General features: G+C 39.7%; 1 protein-coding gene and 3 pseudogenes across 5 annotated transcripts in view; 1 reads left to right on the forward strand and 3 right to left on the reverse strand.

Annotated features, from left to right (window-relative positions):
* LOC309800869 (ferritin light chain-like) overlaps positions 1–14,496 on the reverse strand; it is a 42,983-nt pseudogene extending 28,487 nt beyond the window's left edge. The window contains exon 1 of the transcript in view: positions 14,313–14,496. The product of the transcript in view is annotated as a ferritin light chain-like (transcript). The remainder of the gene's footprint in view (positions 1–14,312) is intronic.
* Positions 1–21,745, reverse strand: part of LOC309799247 (centrosomal protein of 78 kDa-like) — a 780,309-nt pseudogene that overhangs the window by 92,603 nt on the left and 665,961 nt on the right. The gene's annotated exons all lie outside the window — the stretch shown is intronic.
* The window catches only part of LOC309800867 (centrosomal protein of 78 kDa-like), a 720,575-nt pseudogene that overhangs the window by 69,890 nt on the left and 628,940 nt on the right, over positions 1–21,745 (reverse strand). The window lies entirely within an intron of this gene.
* LOC309799856 (ferritin light chain-like) overlaps positions 14,435–21,745 on the forward strand; it is a 99,141-nt gene continuing 91,830 nt past the window's right edge. Inside the window, exon 1 of one of the 2 annotated variants that reach the window (XM_082613470.1) lies at positions 14,435–14,522. The gene's annotated coding sequence lies outside the window, so the exon portion shown is untranslated. The remainder of the gene's footprint in view (positions 14,523–21,745) is intronic. The other variant, XM_082613471.1, reaches the window with a different exon arrangement.

The raw sequence follows: 21,745 nt of genomic DNA on the forward strand, positions 1-21,745 counted from the left end.
ATATCTCCTCCCTCTTGTGTCTCCCTCCCACCCTCCCTACCCCACCCCTCTAGGTGGTCACAAAGCACCGAGCTGATCTCCCTGTGCTATGTGGCTGCCTCCCACTAGTTTGTGTTTTACATTTGGGAGTGTATATATGTCCAAGCCACTCTGTCACTTCATCCCACCTTACCCTTCCCCCTCCCCGTGTCCTCAAGTCCATTCTCTACGTCTGCGTCTTTATTCCTGTCCTGCCCCTAGGTTCTTCAGAAGAATTTTTTTTTTCAGATTCCATATATCTGTGTTAGCATACGGTATTTGTTTTTCTCTTTCTGACTTACTTCACTCTGTATGACAGTCTCTAGGTCCATCCACCTCACTGCAAATAACTCAATTTCATTTCTTTTTATGGCTGAGTAATATTCTACTGTATATATGTGCCACATCTTCTTTATCATTCATCTGTCGATGGACACTTAGGTTGTTTCCATGTCCTGGCAATTGTAAATACTGCCACAATGAACATGGTGGTACATGTCTCTTTTCGAATTATGGTTTTATTAGGGTATATGCCCAGTAGTGGGATTGCTGGGTCGTACGGTAGTTCTATTTTTAGTTTTTTAGGGAACCTCCATACTGTACTCCATAGTGGCTGTATCAATGTACATTCCCACCAACAGTGCAAGAGGGTTCCCTTTTCTCCACACCCTCTCCAGCATTTAGTGTTTGTAGATTTTTTGATGATGGCCATTCTGACTGGTCACAGAAAGAACTTTGGCATGGTGTTCATCATCTAACTTATCCTAACATGCAGACATTTATGAGAGTAAAGTCATGTCTTTGCCAGAGTGGGTTGCTTATCTGGGCAACTGGGTCAAATCAAGAAGGGCAAATGTAGGCTGCCAGAGTAAATAAGGAGAGGAAAAACAAAAGAACGAGCCATATCATTCATCAGTGATTTTCCCCCCAATATTCTTAGCCTCCACCTATCTCCATCTTACTGGTAACACAGGAACTAGACTGAACTATCAGGTAAAAGGTCTCTACAGAAACTGAGGTAATATAGAAAATTTAAAAAAACATAAAATTGTAAACTTTCTTCCTAGGGCTAATTGAGATGATACTTCAATAATAACATAAGATCAGGTGAGGTCTAAAGAAATTTTAGAAAACCTGGATACAGTAAGAAAACATCTGTTCGCCAGCATCCGAATGTTAGAGAGACACCAAGACATGTGGGCCAAGTTCTGGAGAGAAGGGAAACACAGATGCAAGCTTGACATTTGGTGCAGCTTTTCTCCTTGGGGCATTTGCTGATTCAAATGTTACAGCCTAGGAGCTGAAAAGCCAAGGAGTTCAAAAGACTGTAACCACAGAAGCCAAACGGCAAGAGCTCAAGCTAAAGGCAACAACTAATGGAATGACAAGCTACACGTATCCTTAGTCTCACAGGGCTGCGGGAACCATTACATTTAAAGCCTAACAAATACAAGGGTAGTTGGGAATAGGGAGAATCCAAACTTTCACACGGTTAATCCCAAAGGGCAACACCCGTAGAGGAAGGACAAGACAGAAATAGAGCACCCTTCACACAGACGGAAAAAAAGGCTTTGAATGAGCTCAAACTGAGAATGGACTAAGGTTTCCAGTCCCTATAGTAACTGTCTGCCATGGGCAAAAGGAAATCTTTTCAAGAGAACAATAACAACATCCAGAATGTGGAGGTATCTTTATAGTTTCCTAAAATAAGTTAAGCCCAATTTTAATAGAAAAAATAATTGGACATACCAGGAAAAAGACTAAATGATCAAAAGCTCAAAAAAGAAAGAAAGAAAGAAAGAAAAAAGACAATATAAATAGACACAGGAGGACAAGAGTGAGTAGGCATTGGGTAAAAAACAAAAGAAAACAACTATGATTAAACAAAGAAAATAGACACATGGCAAATAAGCATATGAAAAGATGCTACACATTCCATGTCATCAGGGAATTTTAAATTAGAATAACGAGATACCACTACACACCTATTCAAATAGCTAAAATCCAAATAATGAAATACCAAAGTTGTTGATGATGCAGAACAACTGAAATTCTCATTTGCTGCTAGCAGGGTACTTGGCAGTTTCTTACAAAACTAAACATACTTTTACCATACAGTGATCTAGTAATCATGCTCTTTGGTATTTACCCATAGGAACTGAAAAGTTATGTCCTCATAAAAACCTGCACATGGATGTTTATAACAGTTTCTTTCATAATTGCCAAAACTTGACATCAACCAAGATGTTTTTCAATAGGTGAATGGATAAACAAACTATGGTATATCGGTACAAAGGAATAGCATTGAGCAATAAAGAGAAAATGCTATGAAGCCATGAAAAGACATGGAAGAAGCTTAAATGCATATTGCTAAGTGAAAAAAAAGCCAATCTGCAAAGGCTACATGCATATTATATGATTGCAGCTATATGAAATTTAGGAAAAGGCCAAAGTGTGGAGACAGTCAAAAGATCAATGGTTGCCAGAGGTTGCGGGGAGGGAGAAAAGGATGGGTGAAGCGCAGAATTTTAAAGGCAAAGAGACTTCCTGTGTATGGTTCTGTAATGGTGGATACAGGTTATTGCACATTTATCAAAAATCATATAATGTACAAAACAAAGAGTGAAGTCTAATGTAAACCATGGACATTAGTTAGTAATAATGTATCAATATGGGTTCATTAACTATAACAAACATCTTACGCTAATGTAAGATGTTAATAATAGGGGAAACAGGGTAGAGAGCTAAGGAGGTACGAGAACTCTGTCCTTTCTGCTTAATTTTTCTGTAAACCAGAAACTGCTCCGAAATAGTCTGTTAATTTAAAAAACAAATCTAGACCTGCATACATAACTTGCACGTAAATCCAACCACAGCAGCATTATTCATAAGAGCCCCAAAGTGGAAATAACCAAATGGCCATTTACTGTGAATGGATAAATGAAACATAGTAATATCCACACCATGGAATATTATTCAGCCATAAAAAGACATCAAGTACTGATGCATGCTACAACACGGATGAAGCTTGAAAACATGCTAAGTAATTGTATGATTCCATTTGTATGCAATGTCCAGTCTAGACAAATCTGTAGAGACAAAGTATATTAGTGGCTGCCTAGGGTTTGGAGAAATGGGGGAGTGAGTGACCTATAATAGATTCTTTTTCTTTTGGTGGGTGGATGAAAGTTCTAAAATTGATTGTGGTGGTAGATGCATAACACATGAAATTGTACACTTTAAATAATATGGAAAGTAAATTATATCTCAATGAAACTATTATTTAAAATTATGATTAATGTATTAAAAGAAGGGCAACATGTACAATTTAAGCAAAAATTATCTGTGAAATGCCACCAAAAGAAACTTCTAGAATTAAAAAAGTTGAAATTAAGCACTCAGAAGATTGGTTGAACAGTACCTTAGTCAAACAAAAGAAAGGAATACAAATGTCAATTAAAAAATAACTACACAAAAATTTGGAGGGAAAATGATGGAAAACAGAGAAATAAGTACTTAAGACATATAGAGTATATGTGAAACACTGTGTCTAGCCAGCCCCAAGTCACACAGCCTAGGAAGGAGACACACAGCCTACCTGAATCACAAGGACTTCTCCAAAGTAAAAATGAGGTTCTGAGGCCAGAAGTGGAAGGAATGAATTACAAAGGAAAAGAACAATGGTAAACTGTAATGTAGATATACATCAGTAAATACATAGGTTCCCTGGGGTTGTGATCTGGTACAAACAATAAAAAGAAAAGAGATAAGACGCATAGTAGAGGCTGCTAGATTCTGCTGAGGAAAATGTCCAGGGAGGGAAGAGTTGATTTATTTCATTATTTTTTTAGAGTCCACATATAAGTGACATCATGCACTATTTGTCTTTGTCTTATTTCACTTAGCATAGTGGCCTCCAGTTTTATCCATGTTGACTTAAATGATAGGATTTTCTTCTTTTTTAAGGTTGAATAATATTCTATTCTATATATATACCATATTTCCTTTCTCCATTAATCTACTATGGACACTTAGGTGGTTTCCATACCTTGGCTCTTGTGCATAATGCTACAATAAACATGGGAGTACAGATATCTCTTCAAATTATGATGATATTTCCTTTGGATATATACTCAGAAGTGGGAGTGAGGAAGAACTTATGACACAAATCGACCATATGTAAAAGATGTTGTAGGAATGAAAAAGTCTGAACACCTAGAAAGAGTATGGAGTATTTGGAAAGGTCATTGTTCAAGGTCATACATAGTTTAAAGTTATGACATTTCAGTGAGCCTGTGTGCATGAAGGCTTGCTTATATTTGGGGATTTGAATACAGTGCAAAGAAGTGTTGCTAAATTTTCGATCAACATCAAAAAAACGGTGGAAATGTTTTTTCTTTGATTATGAAACTGCAGGAAAGGAAGCCTAGAATTCTAAGCCCACTAGAATTTTCCCTGATGATAGTGCTAATTTAGGAGAAGAAGAAGGATCCAAGGCTATAGAACAATTTTGAAAGCAAAATAAGACTGCCGAGTCTTCACCCAGTGTATGAGATTAAGTTTTAATGGCATATGATGAAGTGGCCATGACACAGCCGGCAGAGCTCGTTGAGTTGTGGAAAATGGCTCTTGAAGCTACAGGAAATGGACAGTAGACATAGAAAAAGAACAAGGTAAATGCCAAAGAGTGGAAGGACAAAATTACTCAAGAGAAAAGTCAAAAATAGAGAAGAAAAGCAGTAAACGTGACAAAGAAAACCAAAAGCTTGCTCTTTACAAACACCAATAAAATAAGCCATATTTGGCAAATATGATAGAGATGGGACTAGCTATAAAACAGAGAGAATTTTTTTTTAATTACAAAAGAATACTATGGTAGCTTTATACCAACACATCTAAAAATCTGGACAAAATGGCTGATTAGGATTAGTTATATGCAGCCATTATTTACTCCTGTTTTGAGTAGAGAATACAAGAAGCTTTATGAAAATAGAAAACATAATCAAAGATATACACCTTAGAAAGACATCAGTTATTTTCCAATATATATAAAAAATTAGAAGAGTCCTAATACAAAAATCAGATATGGGGCTTCCCTGGTGGCGCAGTGGTTGAGAGTCCGCCTGCCGATGCAGGGGACACAGATTCGTGCCCCGGACCGGGAAGATCCCACATGCCGCGGAGTGGCTGGGCCCGTGAGCCATGGCCGCTGAGCCTGCGCGTCCAGAGCCTCTGCTCCGCAACGGGAGAGGCCACAACAGTGAGAGGCCCGTGTACTGCAAAAAAAAAAAGAAAGTGAGTGACAACTTAAATGATATATGGAATATTTTGCTGACTTACAAGGGCATGCATAATTAAATATGACCCAGTTGAAATGTTAACTTTATTTTAATGTGTATGTTGGGATGGAGTCTTCAAGGTGCCAGAAAACAAGCATTCATCCATGCTGTTTGGAACTGCAGCACACAGACACCTTCAGTTACCAGTTCTGTTCATGCCACAGAATCATCTTCAGAAAACATACTGTTTTTTATGGACCTAGTATATATCTTAATTAGTTTGAAGAATTCCCCAAATACCTGTTAATATGTAGTGCTCCAATTCCAATCTTGCCACGTCCTGTACCAGTGACACAGCACATAGGAGTTTCATTTCTCTTTCTTTCTCTGGGTTGTTCAGAACCCAACGAAAGAACAATGGAATGGCATCAAAGAGATCAGGGTTCTTGTCCCAGAGTTACCATAAAATAATAGTGTCCTCTTGGGAAAATTATAGTTATTCTAGGCCCCTTTCCTTTTCTTTACTTTGACAGAGCTGCAGTAGGTGACCCCAAGTAACATTGCACTCTTTTTTTTTTTTTTTTTTTTTTTTCTTTTTTTTGCGGTATGCGGGCCTCTCACTGTTGTGGCCTCTCCCGTTGCGGAGCACAGGCTCCGGATGCGCAGGCCCAGCGGCCATGGCTCACGGGCCCAGCCGCTCCGCGGCATATGGGATCCTCCCAGACCGGGGCACGAACCCGTATCCCCTGCATCGGCAGGCGGACTCTCAACCACTGCGCCACCAGGGAGGCCCACATTGCACTCTTTGCAGTAGTAGCTTAGATGTTACTGGTTTTCTGAAACAAATGAAGACAATGACACATGAAACTGTGCCACATCTCTGTAACTATGTTTTCTTAGAGTTGCCTCCATTTGACAGATGATAAGATGGCTGAGCACAGAAGTAGATGTCTTGACCAGAGGTTGCAGAGTAGATGGAACTGAACCACAAGTTTCCTTCTTTCCTGAAGCTCACTTAGCCAAAACATAGGCTTCTGAATATTAAGCTGTAAAGCATATTATCAGTATGCTTTAAAAGAAGCGGTTCTTCTAGGATTTCCAATTAATAGCAGGAGGCTTTGAAATTCTTCAAAGATCATCTAATTTTGTGAGATTTACAGCTCAATTTTCCTGTCAAGCAAGTTGTATTAGTGCCAATCATCTGAGCTGCTGGATGCTTCTCTGAACTTCTTGAAGTTTTCTTCTTGCTCTCTGAAATTCATGCCAGATAAGCCTTTTTCTAGAGCGCATATACAGACTTGTGTATTTTTATACAGAAAAGCGATGCAGTGAGTCAGGACGGGGGTTAAGCCCTCATTCTCAGAGTGGTATTGAGCTCCTGGTGAAATATAATTATCATTTCCTCAGAATCGAAAAGCAGTTATCTCTAGTTTTTAATCCCATTAACTATTTATACATTTATGTATGATACATGTATTTATTGTACCTACTAGGTGTGTTCTCTTTGGGAAGTACAAAGCTCTTTGAGATATAGGTTGTTCATTTTTTCATTTTCCCACAAATACTGTGACCTTTTGAGCAGGAAGGTCTATATTTTACTAACATCTAGAACCAGCAGTTAACACGGTGTCTAAGATGTAGTCAATAAATATGAAATACATAAATGAACACATTTTTAAGGAAGGGCCAGGGAATGAACAAATAGAAATTTTTCATTTTCAGTCACAAAGCAACCAGAGACATAAAAATGATACAGACAATGAGTGCTACGGTCATTCAAATAAGGCATAGAATAGATACAACAAGGATCTCCTTATTGGCACAGGGAACTCTACTCAATATTTTGTAATAACTTATAAGGGAAAAGAATGTGAAAAAGGAATCACTGTGCTGTACACCTGAAAGTAACACAACATTGTAAATCAACTATACTTAAATTAAAAAACAAACAAACAGACAACAACAACAACAAAAAAACCCGAAAGAGGTCATAGAAGTTTTTATGAGATTCCATAAGAGAAGCCAAATGAGGACGGGCGAGATGGCTTTTGAATCAATTCAGAGGAGAGGTCACAGAGAAACTTGTCTTTGACCTGAACTTGAGTTTCCATTAAGATTGCAACACAGGGATATTACAGATGAAGGTAATCACATAAACTTACTACACTGAAACTTGCAGAGGTTATGAGTGTTGTTCAAGATCCCAAAGCAAGTGCATTGTGGAATCAGAATTTTAAGTGAGACCTAATGAACTAAAAACAAACAAACAAACAAACAAACCTTTTCTGTGATACCATGTTGCCTTTGAAGTCGTTATTTTGGTGGGTTGGTAGAAAGTGGTTCCTGTGTTTCTGGCAGCAATGACTAGTTCTGTCCCCCCCGCGGCCCCCCACCCCCGAGTTGATCCTCAAAGTTTCCTTTAGAATGGACTTGCTAAAATGCAGACATGCACGTATTCATGACGCCTGTGTCCAATCATTTCTCCTGCCATTGCCTACTTCACTTCTGGATTATATGAACAATTCACTGTCTTCATTTATGCTTTTCCCTCCTCCAAGAATTCCTTTCTCCCTATGGGGCACCTGGGAAACCCACTTCATTTTTCAAACCTCAGTTTACATATTATGTCTTTTGTGCAGTCTTCTTTTTAGTGTTGTGATCACATGCTCCTTTTTGCTACTCTTGCACTTCTGCATGCCTGATTGTTGCACTCGCTACACTGTATTGTGATTGTGTTGTTTACATATATCTGTGTTCTCCTGGGCAACATTCCTTGGGGCCAGGGACTACCGTTTTTCATCTATTGATGTTGCCTTAGCATGTTACTTGTTGCGAAGTAGTTAGTTATAAAAATGAGATTTGTTTAAATTGAAAATTGTTATGTACATATTAGTTATTATCATTTACAGATATAACAGGAAAAAATATTAATGCTGGTGCTGAAAGTTCACTTCTAGTAAATGATGGTGGTACTTGACTTCACTTATATTATTTTCCCCACTATTTTATATCTTTCTACCTGATATCTCTTCTTTATTCCCATCTCTTTCTTTATTACTAAACCAAGAAAAACAGGGATGAGGGTAGGGCTAGGCCATACTTGGCTGGAATAGTAAAGAAATTGTGTGGGGCTTTGGTGAGAAAATCCTGAAGCATACAGGTCTGCATCTTCCTTTTATTTTTATTTTTTTGCGGTACGCGGGCCTCTCACCATTGTGGCCTCTCCCGTTGTGGAGCACAGGCTCCGGAGGCGCAGGCTCAGCGGCCGTGGCTCACGGGCCCAGCCGCTCCACGGCATGTGGGATCTTCCCGGACTGGGGCACGAACCCGTGTCCCCTGCATCAGCAGGTGGACTCGCAACCACTGCGCCACCAGGGAAGCCCCTGTTTGAAGTTTTTTGATAAATTAGATTTGATAACACAGTTTTATAAAAACTTAGTTTGGACATTTCTGAACCTCTTTTTTTGTTTCCTTATGGAAGAAAGCTGCTTGTTTAGGGTTAATACTAATTCAATGGGGGTAAGATTTACACAGGACCAACCCTAACATTCATAGTGTGTGGCACAGGAAACAACTTTGAATGGCCATTTCAAGGAACAATATACTTAAGTGTATACAATGAGTAAAATGGATGAACTACACAAATTTATGAGTTGAAAACCATAGAATCATAGAATTTTCTCACTGTAAAGGCTCTCACTTTTCCAACTGCTTAACTTCAACCTCTGTTAAAGCGCTTCAGTAACAGGGAGTTCTTGAGTTTAAAATGCAGTCGGTCCATTTTATAGTTGAAAGGTTCTACTTGTCAAAATATTCATCCTTTTATCAACCTAAACCTGTCTACTTGGTCTAAAATCTTCAGTGTGGGACAGTCTAAACCCTTTTTCATAGGACAACTCCTAAAATCGTTTAGAGCGACCACCTACTTCTCTCCTGGTCTTGCTTCATGTCATCTATTCCCAGTTCCTTCAATTACTTCTTATTTTAGATTCCAGACACTTTACTGAATTCATCACTTTCTTCAGTATAATAACTCATTTGCTGAATGTGATATTTTAAGCCTAAAAGGATTTGTTTACTGTTTTCTGTAAAGAATTAAAACATAAAATGTCCAATCAACCAATAATTCTTCACCTAACATGATTCATATACACCAATTGATAAGGAAAATTTAAAAACTCAAATTACTTCATTCTTGAAGAGTGATCATAGTATGTCCTTATTTATAATGTACAGGAAATATGAATTTTCTTTCTGTGCATCTATAACAGTGCCCTCTTGCAGGGTACAGAGGATCCTCCATTGATGCTGCCTAATGATGTGTATGTGATATCCTGATATTTACTAAGAAGTTAGACATTCAGGAGGATTTTTTGTTCCCAGCAGACATACACATATGAATTTTTCTTCTCTATTTTTGTGTGTTTCTAACTTTTATTATTCATCTATTGGCACTTAAGTGCATTCACCAAACTGCATCATAAACATCAAAGTAGATTACTTCACTTTTCCTTTTATGAGATTATTATACTTGTCAACCAATATTTGAGCCCTTAATATGGGCAAATCATCCTAGCCTGTTAAGCACAGAGGTAAAGAGCATGGAGTTGAGAGGGCACACACCAAGATTTGAACAAATTACTTAATCTCTCTAAGTCTTCATTTTTGTATGTGAAAAATGAGAATAATTACAATGATTGAACTCATAAGGTGGATCGTAGAAAACATCTAGGTGCTACGTGCAAAGAGCTTGTTTGACTACCTGGCAAATATATCCATTCTTTATTAACATGATGGTGATGATGTTGATGGTGATGATGATGATGATGCAGCTACCAGCAGGTGTCCTTATTAGGTTGGTAAGGATGGTGAATAAGCCACAAGATCATGTCTGTGAACATTTGCATTCTAAGGCTACACTGCCTTTGCCTTCCCAACTCCGGCTCCACTCCTCATCTGTTTAAACATCTCCCAAGATAGCTCAGGTCTTCTCCTCTGTGAAGCTATTCTGAACTACTCCTCTAGAATGAACTTAAAATACATTGCTTGCACTTATATTAATTTATATCAAGTACAAACTTCTGCAGTGGAATCACTCATCCTCCGTCAACCTTATATGGACCTTTACCTCCAACCCTGATACCTAGCAAATCCTTCCACTACATTATAAATTATTAACCATAAGGTTTAGCATGTTCTCTCTTCCAAGGTATTTAGAACTTTAAAGGAGAAAGAAGCCTGCCCAAGTGGACAAAGCTAACACTTATCAAGCATGAGCTCCCAACATTTGCACCAGACAATTTCACATCATCTCATTATAAACTGACAATAATCTTTGTGAGGTTGGGGTCCTAACCTTCTTTTTACTGTGGATCCCTTTGACAATATGGAGTGGCCCATTTAAAGAGTCTTAAAATAACACTTTTAAATTCATAAAATATAATACATAGAATCTCAAAAGAAACTAGTTACTATGTTTTAAGTGCAGTCATTAGAATATTTTAAAAACCAAATTTGTGATATAGAAACGAATGGGTATTTAAACTCATTAAATAACAAGATACAACAGAGACTCTATTAACTACTATACTTAAAAATAGTGATGTTGGGGAGATGGGTTCACAACTCTGATACATGTGTACTGAAATTGAACAATTAAATAAATAGATGGTGGATGGTGGTAGCCACATTTCTCAATATTGAAGTATGAATTTACAGATAAACAAGAGGAGAAGGCTAAACTAATCTCAGCGTTAATGCATTATAGTTGCAGACATCAGTATACACTCAGCTCAATATAGATATAGATAGTTATATATAGAAATATTTACTGATATGTGTATATACATGGGTTAGTATACATATATATTTCTTTGTTCTCTCAGTCAAGAGAGCCTAATCAAATAATAGCCCATTAGCAACAGCACATCTAGAGCCCAGATCTTGGTTTCTATTACTACTCTCCAATAAAAGGAATCAGGGCTCCTCAGAGAAATGACTGATTCTAGGACTGGGGCAGGACATACACAAAATGAGCCTGGAGCATCTTGTGGTACCAGAAAGTCAGGAAGTGTTAAACACACACACAAACATGCATGCTAAACACAGATACACAGACACACACAAACTCACACACCCCAAAGGGAGTATGTCAAAGGAGCACAGGCGCCAGAAGCAAACGCTCCCAATGGCCAAAGCTGGAACAATTCAAACAACAAAATAAAGTAGTATTGGATTATAACCCAAAGGATAAAATAGATATCCATGAGTCTATACTGATATAAATAAATATCAATAATTGAATAAATTAATGTTTAGGGGAAAATAGACAAATCTGTGTGGAAGAATTCCAAATACTTTATGTACATACTCTGTCCTCAAGGAGGTGGATCATAACTCTCCACTCTTTGGGTTTGTGCTTCACATAGTGACTTCCTTCCAACAAGTGTAGTGTGGAAGGGGTGGAGGAGTAACTTTACAGTGGAGAAATCTGAGACACGACCTCAGCCAGGTTATCAAGGTCAACATCAACAGGCAAATCACGTTGATAGCATGTACCCTTGATAAGATGTTATAAAAAAGGCACTTTATCTGGTTGTCCTCCCAATAAACCATAATCCCAGTCTTACCATGAGAAAAGCATTGGACAGTTTACATTAGTGAGGTATGCTACAAAACACTTGATCACTGCTCCTCACAACCGTCAAGGTTGGGGCTTCCCTGGTGGCGCAGTGGTTGAGAGTCCGCCTGCCAATGCAGGGGACACGGGTTCGAGCCCTGGCCTGGGCAGATCCCACATGCCAGGGAGCAACTAAACCCGTGCGCCACAAGTACTGAGCCTGCGCTCTAGAGACCGTGAACCACAACTACTGAGCCCATGTGCTGCAACTACGGAGGCCCACGCGCCTACAGCCCGTGCTCCACAACGAGAGAGGCCACTGAAATGAGAGGCCTGCGCACCGCAACCAAGAGTAGCCCCCGTTTTCCGCAACTAGAGAAAGCCCACGCGCAGCAACGAACACCCAACACAGTCAAAAATAAATAAATTAAATAAATACATTTAAAAAAGAAACTGTCAAGGTTATCAAAAACAAGAAAAGCCTGAGAAACTACCACAGCCCAGAGGAGCCTAAGGGGGCTTGATAACTAAATGTAATGTGGTGTCCTGGATGGAAACCTGAAATGGAATTAAGGACACTAGGCAAAAGCCAAGGAAATCTGAATAAAGTACAGACTCTGGTTAATATTATTGTATTAATATTGGCTCGGTAATTGTAAAAAAGGTACCACACTAGTGTACGGTGTCAATAATCGAGGAAAGTGGGAATGAGATATATAAGAACTCTGTATTATCCCCTTAATTTTTCTGTATATCTAAAACCATTCTAAAATAGATATAGTCTATTAGATAAAACAAAAAAGGTAATGATGATTTGATTGTAACAGCAGACTAGTGATACTTTGAGATAACTATAAAAACTGCCTTAGGAAATTGTCTGTGGTATCTGCTGGGGATATAGTCACAGGTACTCCTAATATTATTGTGGTTTGTTGTCTGCATTTAGATTTAAAGGACATGCTAAATACTAAATTGCAGCTAGAGGTTAGTGAAATTAAAGATGTAATATTCCCATCCAGATTCCACATACACTTTGATACATATTAAGAATCCCCTGCTCTTTGGTGAGGTCTAATTTTATGAAAGTGAAACTCAGAGAGATGAATTAGGTTGTTCCAGCTTTTAAAAAGCCCGCATTCTAGGGTCAAGAATTCTTACTGAGCCTTGTTGAAACTGTTTGCTACACTACCTCCTAATTTGGGAACTGCTAAACAGAGAGTTGGGAACTCTTCCTAGATTAAAAGTACTGCCTTGGCCTTGTGCAATTATACTGTTTAGGTTGCTGGACAAATCCAAGGATAAAACTGGCCTGGACCTAGTGATGGGCAATTCCAAAAGCAAGCTGAATGTGAGAAGTTCACTCACAGAGAACCCTAGTGTCAAAAAGCCTCTCTACTTGGGAATGGCTGAACACCGGGAAAATAAGCCCTGGTTCAGCTGTAAAGAGAGCACATCCTTGGCCTTTTTTCCCCCTTAAGTCCGGAAACTGATGATCTGGTCAGCTTAGGAGAGGGAGGGAGGGAAGGAGGGAGGGAGGAAAATGAGAGAGAGAGAGAAACCTGTTAATAGCTGGTGCCAATTTAAAGAGAGAAGGAAAGGGTTTATTATATACGTATATGCTAATATTATTCCTAAAGCCAATTCTGATAAATCCTTCGGGAAAGAAAGAGATGCAGTCATCTGTTAATGTGGCTTCAGCTTCTTTGTTTCCAAATGTTACAGCGGTCACCAGACCAGCCATTCCACTTGGGGCGGGGCCAGGGGGTTAGAGGGGGAACATCTGTCCACTAAGGACACTACTGAACAGCAACAAAATCTTGGGGCGACCCCTCTCTCTTTCCTCGAGTGCTTTCGCTAGCCGGTCCTACTTCCCCACTCCTTTGGGAGTTTCCTGTTCCATTACGTAGGCAAGAGGGCGAGAGGTCCCAGCTTTCCTAATTGTGAGTGGTTTGGCTGGGTGTGTACGTGCGAGTAACTGTGTGTGTGTGTGTGTGTGTGTGTGTGTGTTGAGGGAAAGTGGAGCTTGCTACAGGGGCTTAGAAAAACTAGTCGCCAATTTAAAATATTTTCGGAGTGTTTGAATGATATCTTCAAAGCTAATCCCACTCTCAAATTCAGCGAAATGAACAATACAGACAAGGAAGATGAAGAGGGTGGAAAACCCACACAGCGGAATGGAGCTGTCCATGCCGCGGGAGTGACAGGGGAGCGCTCAGAGGTAAGGCGCTCTGCAGAGAAAGTCACTCTGGCTCTTCTCTCTCGGTCCACCAGCCGGCGACGCTTCTTCTGTAAAAGCATTCCTAGAAAATAACCCTACAACCGGGAAGGGTAGCGATCTTTGAGCGCAGTTTCCAGGAGCCGGTCCCCGCAGCAGGGAGAGGCCCCTCTCCCCCCGCGGCTGGCGCGGAATGTGGCGATCCGGCCCGGCGCGGGGGATGACTTCCTGCGGCCGGAGCTCGGCGGCGGGAGCGGCGGGAGCAGCTGCTGCAGCTGGCAGGTGGGGTGGGGGCCGGCCGAACTGACCAAGCACAGACCCGGCGCGGCGGCACTGCGGCCCCGGGGCAGCCGGCGCGGGGACATGCGCTGATTCGATCCCTCCGGAGAAGGTAAGCAGCCCGGCTATTATTAGCCTCGGCCACACTGCGCGGTGCTTTCTGCTTGGTTAGTAATGGGGTTTGTAATACAGAGGGAAGAAGGGGAATATCCCTGCCGCCTTCTGCAATGGGAAAAGGAGCAGCAACTGGAATTGAAATATTAATCAGCCAAGTGCTTGAGATGATTGGAGGAGCGGTGTTACTGGGCAAACAAAGAAGGCGGTCAGCCTCTGTAATCTTAAGATAATCAACCATTGCTGTGCCACACTCGCTTCGATATTGAAGAGGATTCAGAATGGAAAATAATTTGAGTTTCACTTTTACGTTGCTACCTTCAACCTTCGCTTGGTTAATTTCTGGTTTGCGAGCAGCAGGTTCTTGTCAGCAGCCTAGAGAAGTAATCGGAAATCTTCCCTCTCCTTTTGCCTTCCTCAGTCTTCTCCCTTTCCAGTTATTAGAATGGGTCTGCACATTTCAACGTCAAACACCCACTTCAATACTGAACCTTTAGAAAGAATCTCAAATTAGAGGAGAAACTTACCTCCTGGAGTTCAGCTTGGGTTGAGCAGCACTTGTCCCCACTTCTCCCTTCATTTACCATCTTCTCTTGTCAATCATTTCATTGATTCCCCCACCCCCCACCCCGGGGATGCTGTGCTCATTAACAAGCCAGCTCTTGTCAGCTCCTGTCCACCACCTCTGTTCCGTGACTGATTTTTCAAGGACCCAGAAAGGACATTGCCTTATACCATGTTTGGACTATTATCTGTGTCCTTCCCCAAAATGCATGGCATGAAAAACCCTTTAAACCCAGTACCAACATGGTTTCCGATAACTCCCTTCGTTGTAGTCACTGCAGCTACCAGATGGGTTTCGAGGACAGCAGAATCTGTTGGGGTGTGAGAAAGAGGGCTATACCTACATATTTTGCTCCACGTGCATAAGACTAGGTGGAAGTAGAAATGCAAATGTCAGTCTGTCCCGTTTTTCTTGAAGCTTTTTTAGTCCAGCTAGGTTGTGAGACACCTAGCTGGGTAGGGTATGGGGCAAGTCCTCCTGCAAAAGCAAGCAGTGTGTTTGTCCTAGGATTCCCCCAATAACCTCAAAAGAGATTCCAGAGAGGCTTTTCCCACAGGCAGTCAGAAAGCCAGGGGAGGTGGCCAAGGTAAATTCAAAAAGACACATGCACCCCAATGTTCATTGCAGCACTATTTACAATAGCCAGGTCATGGAAGCAACCTAAATGCCCATTGACAGACAAATGGATAAAAAAGACGTAGTACGTACATAAAATGGAATGAACTTGGGTCATTTGTAGAGACGTGGATGGACCTAGAGACTGTCATACAGAGTGAAGTAAGTCAGAAAGAGAAAAACAAATATCGTATATTAACACACATATGTAGAATCTAGAAAAATGGTACAGATGAACCGGTTTGCAAGGCAGAAATAGAGACGTAGATGTAGAGAAGAAACGTATGGACACCACGGGGGGAAAGCGGGGCAAGGGTGGTGGTGGTGGGATGAATTGGGAGATTGGGATTGACATGTATACACTAATATGTATAAAATAGATAACTAATAAGAACTTGCTGTATAAATAAATAAATTAATTTAATTTAATTTAAAAAGTAATTGGCCCTCCTCTGAGTAAGTGATTGCCCGAGGGCATCATGTTGAACACTCTTGACTGTCCTCTTAAGCCCAGGTTTGCAGTGAACGAGCCATTTAACCTCTCTTTACCCCAGTCTTTCTAGATTAAAGATAGTAACGGTAATTTCCCTTCCCTCTTGTTAAAAAACAAGACAAAACAAAAAATACGCAAATCCTGATGGTGCTTTCCCTTTGTGGAAAATTCTTTGGATTTATCCATCTATTACTCTGATGTAGTGAAGAAGAAATTTAGCACAATTTCTCTCTGTCCATAAAGATTTTAGGCTTTTAAGCTTAACTCTTCAGCAAAAACTATCAAATGCCTATTCTCCACTGCCTGGGGCTAGACAGTTCCTTGATTCCGTCTAAGAGGTGGGGAGCCACAAGGGAACAAGTACTTAAAGAGACTCTAAAAAGCCCTATCTTTTCTGCACCCCCTTCGCCACCACCAGCTCTCCAGTTTATCCACTGCTCTTCTCACTCTTTCCACACCAGGAACACCAGCCTCTTAGTTTGTACTTTCAACACTCAACGTTCTCCCATCCAAAGGCCCTTGCATTTACGATTTCATCCTCTGGAAATGTTCTAGAAAAGTAATCCATACACATATAAATAGAATATGATACTAGAGGTTATGATAATAGATAGGATATGACTACCTTCAAGTCTCTGGTCAAATGTCACCACATCAGTGAGACCTTGATCATCCTATAAAAAACAGCTGTTGTGCATCCCCATGCAGGTGCACACATTAACCTACACATGCTCCATTCCATCTCTGATATAGTTTTCTCCATATGTTTGTTCCCGTCTGCCAAACAATATATCAATATTTTGGTATTGGTTTATTTTCGGTCTCTTCCCTAGGTAGAATGCAAATTCCGTGCAGGTAGAGTCATGATTTTTTCACTGCAGAACCTACAACAATCATTGGCACATAAGAGTCACTCAGTAAATATTTCTAGGGCGAAAAAAAGAAAGGTGATATATGCTTACCTTAGATTATCCACTGCACATTTTGGTATCCTTTGCATTACTTGCTCAAATGATCTTACACTCCAGTCATACGTACCTATTGGCAGTTCTTTAGGACCACCATTGCTCTGTATGCCCTCGTGTCTTTTTTAAAATTTAATTTTATTTTTTAACATCTTTATTGGAGTATAATTGCTTTACAATGGTGTGTTAGTTTCTGCTTTATAACAAAGTGAATCAGCTATACATGTACATATATGCCCATATCTCGTCCCTCTTGCGTCTCCCTCCCACCCTCCCTATCCCACGCCTCTAGGTGGTCACAGGACATATATACACTCACTACCAAATGTGAAATAGATAGCTAGTGGGAAGCAGCCACGTAGCACAGGGAGATCAGCTCTGTGGTTTGTGCCCTCTTGCTTTTTAAATCTTGCTGTAGCCTCTGCCTAGAATGTTCACTTCTGAAACTTTTTTGTTGTCTTTCACACTTCTACATTTCCTTCAAAACACAAATCAGGTGTCCTGTTCTTCAAAAATATTTCATGATGAACTCATTCTTTCTCTGTGTCCTCCTTCCCACCCTGGCACCCTGTCCTGGCACTTATCTACTCATTATGTTATACGATTCTGTCCAGTTGAAACTCCTCCCAGCTTTACCAGAGACCACTTGAAAGCAGGGACTGCTTCTGACGTCAAAAGCACGATGCCCCAATGCCTGGCATATGACAGCTACTCATAAATGATCAATAAATGAACAACAACCCACCTTATTCTTTTTTCTTATCGTAAGAAGCTACTCTTCATTGCTTTAAACTTCTAAAATTGCCCTGAGGGATATAATAGTAATGAGTGTTCCTGAAAATCAAGAGAATGGACACTTATGATAAGTAGCTTGAAGATCAGCCAAGTGAAAACTGGAATAGCTCCCAAGGAAGAGGAGTGAGGCATTCGAGCTCCTTTAGGAGTAGCAAGTAGCAGTGATGCTGGTGTTCACACTGCCATGAAGAAAACCACTGCCATGTGAAGCTCCTAACACAAGTAAATATGTAGTATCTCTGAGGTATGTGATAGTATGTGAGAGTCGATCATGACAGAACTCTTCAGCAACCTTGTTTCTGGATTTTACCTCATCCAGCATCACTTGGTGTATGTTGAGGTAATGCACAACTTTTACTAGGTAATTAGTCTCGGAATTATTCCTCTAGGGTGGAAAGATGCTATCTTACTCCAATCATGTTGCTATAACAAAATACCACCAACTGGGTAGATTATAACAACAGCAATTATTGCTCCCAGTTCTGGAGGCTGGGAAGTCCAAGACAGAGGTGCTAGCGTGTTTGCCTTCTGATACCAGGAGGAAAGTGGAAAGTAGTCATGTATGTCCCTGCAGGTATTTGTAGGTTGTCTTCCACCCTGAGATTTCTCTGCTGCCGCCCCTCCCCTAAACAAGTGTCAGAGAGGATTGGAGCTCTATCTTCACAGCACTTGCTGACTTTTCAAGAGAAACATTGTACAGATAGACCCACAGACATACTGAAATAGATATCCGCAGCTCTGTTGGATGTGTAGTATTTAGCTTCTTCGGTCTGTGTGTGAAACACTTCTAACATGCTTCCCCTCCTCCAATGCCCACAGGGCCACCAGTTTTCAGCCTGTTTTCTCTGTTCTGTTAAACACACCTCTTTTTCTAGCAGCTGAATGGGAAGGAGGACCCCCCCTTTCAGTTGTCATCTTCCTCGAAACTGTTCACTCTAAACGAATTCTCACATTTCCCTTCTGAATCTATCTACCATCTCCCTCTATGTCCAAACTCCTCCTGACAGACAAATTTATTGAGCGCTTAAATGTATACCAGTTACTGTTTGTCAGTGGCATTTAACCCTCACAAATATTATCCACATTACACAGTTAAATATTGAGGCTTAGAGAAAGTAAGAAACTTGCCAAAAGTTGCACACTTAACAAGTGACATGTCTAGGATTCAGGCACAAAAGATTTGAGCCCAGAGGCCATGCTCTTAACCATGAAGTGAAACCCTCTAAACAGGAAGAAGTTAACACCTGTTCAAGGGAAATGGAGGGTCCATACTAGCTCCCTTATTTATAACAGCTGCCCGAGGGGAAAGTTTCACAGAAAAGTGTTCCCATTTAATTTTTCTGTTTCTTTAACCATTGAATTAAACAATAACACATCCTCCTTAAATGCAATCTCTCTTTGATTCAAGCTTTCTGATTATTTCAGAAACTTCAGTGAATAGTTTATATCTTCATAATTTTTTTCTTTAATTTCAGAACTTTGTGAGAAGGATAATGCTATTTTCTTTTAAGTGATTAGATAATTTTGTAATTTTCTATGCTAAAAAGTATACTTATACTATAGTATATATAAATTCTATGTATTTAGTGTGTACTTTTGTTAAAGCATTGTAAAATAACAACTGAATTGTACTCAAATAAATACATCATTTTCCTCAACATTGACTTAATGTGCACTATAGTTCATATTTTTTTCTGATTAGTTCAGAATTATCAAATTAGAGAATTATCATTTTGAGACTGGTTTTTACTAACTCTAACTTCCATGTTCCTAATTTCCATGTTCCTAATGAATAAACTAAGCTTTATTTATCCTTAATATTTTCTGACCTCTTCACTTCAATTGAAATCTGGATTGTTTCAAATGATTCCCCTACCATCTCCACCACAAATGTAGCTTTCTCTTTCTCTAGTATAAGAAGAGCCAGCCTGCTTCTTACATTTAGGCCACTTTCTGATTATTATTCTATAATCTCTGTATTCCCCTAATTTTAACTTACTGTTAGGAAGTAAAGTTGGCCCTCTCTCTATTCAAACCACTCCTGTATCCTCCAGAACCAGTGCCTACTTCTACTTTCCTGAATGAGGTCAACTACACTTCACCAAGCTTAATGTTTTTTAATTTTAACTAATTAATTTTTAAAAAAATTAATTTTATTGAAGTATAGTTGATTTACAGTGTGTTAGTTTTAGGTGTACAGCAAAGTGATTCAGTTATACATATCCATATATCTATTCTTTTTCAGATTCTTTGCTCATATAGGTTCTCATAGACCAAGCTTACCAATTTTATAGTTTCATTGCCTGTCTTCATCTATGCCATGACCTCATTTCTCATTCACATCTCAAAATTAAACTTTCAGAACTCCATTGCAACAACGATCAGTGGTCTAATGAACTTGTATAAGATGACCAGAAGTTGAAGTATTGTAAGCATTAGTAATATAAAAGTCCAACTTCTGTCTGTTCTGCAAATGAATATATGTTTAATACTAAATATATGTTTAGTACTAAAAGTTTCACCATGGTAGTGTGAGTCTTTCCAAAATTTATTACATTCCTATTATATGCCAAGCACTGACTTACTCTTTGATTTCATTTTCCCCCCAGTTTTGTTTTCCAAACACAGAATGACAACTTGGTGAAAAAAACCCTGCGGTATATACCAAATACCAAGATGTGCATCCTCTGCCCATCCTCATTTCTGTATTCCCACTCATCCCATCGTAATTAGATTCTGCCACTTTTCTCCTGAGCCCTATAATAGTCTCATGTCTACTCACTTCCCATCTCTTCCCCGTCTTTTAATCTCAAATACAGTTCATACATACAGAACGTCACCTGAATGATGTTCATAACTGATGGCTGCTTGCTTTCTTAAGAATGCTTAAAAGATGCAGTGTTGGAAGAGAAAGCTGTCACCACCTGCTGACTTGTGCCCAAAGTCTCAGAGGCTGAAACTTCTGCTTTCATAAATGGGGAGGTCCAGCACAGAAGTGAATTGAAGAAGTGCCATAAAAGAGCTTATGAGCCTTTTAAAGACTTCCCAGGAGATATACACACACACATACATGTACACAAGATGTTCAGTGTGATTTCAGAGAAATTCTCAGAGACCTCATATGTCTCGAACACTGGGTAAGACCTCTGCTTCCAGACATTCTAAAATTTACTCTTGAATAATGCAACCCAGAGAGTGGAGTACTTGGACCAAATTACTTATATCCCTTATAGTATTATTTCTGGCAAATTACCCCATCCGCTTTGGGCTTGCATAACACACAATTACAAGAACTTCTTTTCTATCTATTGGTAGAGGTCCTCTTCCATCACATCCTGTATACAAAGACTATATAAGTGCACATAATGTCTTACATATTATTTCATAGGGTTAACAGATACTGGGTGTCCAATGTAGAATAACATGGACTATGGGCTAACAATGTTCTATAAAGAATAAAGTAGTTCTTTGTAAACTAGACTGTTTATATATTTCATACACATGCTTTGTTTCCCAGTTATTCTCTCTTATCACTTAATAAATTCTTTTGATGTCTTTTCTATATCATTTGTACTAAAGTGAAACAAAGCAAGATGTTTTTGATTGCTCCATACCTGGACAAAAGTGTTAGAATGGAAGCCTAGAGGCTGCTATGGTGGTAGCAGTCATAATGAAAATGAGAGAACCCCTAAATGGATGTGGTTTTCCTGCTTCAATTACCTGGAGATTGTTTTCCAGTGCTGACACCAGGATGTTCTGCATTTTGCTTTAGTGAAAGGAATGAGTGT

The sequence above is a fragment of the Mesoplodon mirus genome (assembly GCF_964341445.2).
Source record: "Mesoplodon mirus genome assembly, chromosome: 3".
Taxonomy (NCBI): domain Eukaryota; kingdom Metazoa; phylum Chordata; class Mammalia; order Artiodactyla; family Ziphiidae; genus Mesoplodon; species Mesoplodon mirus.